The sequence below is a fragment of the Elephantulus edwardii genome, unplaced genomic scaffold (assembly GCF_000299155.1).
Source record: "Elephantulus edwardii isolate Elephantulus edwardi_28Jun2011 unplaced genomic scaffold, EleEdw1.0 scaffold00361, whole genome shotgun sequence".
Taxonomy (NCBI): Eukaryota; Metazoa; Chordata; class Mammalia; order Macroscelidea; family Macroscelididae; genus Elephantulus; species Elephantulus edwardii.
Window position 1 is genome coordinate 173619 of NW_006400111.1, and position 1856 is coordinate 175474.

Below are 1856 nucleotides of genomic sequence, written 5' to 3' on the forward strand. Positions count from 1 at the left end.
TTTCAGTACAGCATAGTATTCCATTGTGTGAATATACCACAGCTTCTCTATCCATTCATTTGTTGATGGGCACTTAGGTTGTTTCCAACTCCTTGCCATTGTGAACAAAGCCGCAATAAACATGGGTGTGGACGCTATTTGTATTTTGAGGTGAATAAGTCTTTGCTGGAAACTGTCTTACACACTGTACGATATTTAGCAGCCTACTTGATCACTACCCTGGGTAATGATCTTGGACAATCCTCCAGTATCAATTAGTCCAAAAGTCCAAGGATTTGTGGTGGTGGGTTTTTGTGGTTTTTTTTTTAAATAGGAATTTGAGGTTTTGTTCCACATTTTCCTCCCATTCTGTTGTTGTTATGTGCCATCGAGTTAGAACCAACTTGTGTCAGGCCTTCTAGTGGGTGTGCAAATTGATTACCCATATATGTCCTGCGGAGCAGCTGATAGATTCAAATCTTGTATCTTTGTGTTGGAGTGCAACTCCTTGCCACCTGGTTTCTGGAGTTCCCTTCTATTAGACTTTTTTTTCTTTTAAAAACTTTACATTGAGGGAGCTCTGGTAGGCTAGTGGCAAGAAGCTGCTCTGCAATCACGAAGGCACGTGGTTTGAGGCCACCAGCTGCTCCAGAAAGGATAGGCAATCTCCTCCTGTGTGATTAATTGTTTCTGAAAACTCTGAAAACCCGCTGGAAGGTCAGCTATAGGTCAATTCTGCCTCTACGGTACATGACCACAACACAACAACCATATGTATTAAGTCAATTTAAAGAAAAGATGCGTCATTACAAGTGGTGAGTGCCCTGGTAGAAGTCGTGAATGTGGTGTGCAGTGGTGGAAGAGGGGTAGATCTTTCTGGACATGTCCAAATGGTCTGCTTCTCTCTCATCTCTCCTGTCTTCATTTCCTCCATTCCCTGGCACCTTCCTACTACGAGAGCTTTCCCATTGTCCCTCAGGAACCTACCCCCTCTTATCGTCAGCCTTCTCCATCTCCTCATGCACCTCGTGAGCTGGACTTCAGTGACTTCGCCTCTGCCTCGAGTCCACAGTTTCACCTTTAATCTAATTTTCTCTCCCATTAATCACTAATAGGCTGTTTGTGAATCTTTTCAATCCATCATTAGCTAGCTGCTTTTCAAGCAAGGTCTACCTTTGAATGGCCCATTGTTCCCTTCACTGGACAGTTTCACTTGGTGTGGATTTGTTGTTGCTGTTATATACCCTCCAAGTCTGAACTGACTCAGAGCTGATTCTCCAGTGGGTGTTTAGAGGCAGTGAACTGCATGGGAGGAAATTGCCCATCTTTCTCCCTCAGAGCAGATGGTGGATTCGAACTGCAAGCCTTTGGATTTACAGAGCAATTCCTTACCACTAGGCCATCAGTTGGTGAATGGACCTTTCCAAGAGCCTCCTCCCAGCCCCAGATTCTGAATCTTTACAGTTTCCAGTTGCATTGGCTTATCACTTGCTCTTCAGTTAACTTATTTTCCAACTGCTTGGATGTAGTAGCCAGGCATAGGTTTTTCGAGTCCCAGGGGAGTGAAAGGTGTTAGTTAAGCTTTTTTACTGGCAAGTAGCAGCAACGAACTTGAACCAGTTTAAGTTGGCATCAGCAGCCAGGAAATTAAAAGACGAATTGTGATGGGAAAGTCTGCTGTTAGGGACTTCTCCAGAGAACTGAAGAGCAGTGGTGTCTCTCTGGAGCCTAAGGTGCATCTTTGCATGGCAAAGGCCATGGTCTTTGCAATCACTTGTTATGCGTCAGAGAGTTGGACAATGTCTAGGGAGAATAGAAGAAGAATTGATGCCTTTGAGCTGTGGTGCTGGAGAAGAATATTGAGTGTACAATGGAAT

At 44.2% G+C, this 1856-nt stretch overlaps 1 protein-coding gene across 2 annotated transcripts in view; it reads left to right on the plus strand.

Annotated features, from left to right (window-relative positions):
• PRKCB (protein kinase C, beta) overlaps positions 1-1856 on the plus strand; it is a 553123-nt gene that overhangs the window by 111532 nt on the left and 439735 nt on the right. The gene's annotated exons all lie outside the window — the stretch shown is intronic.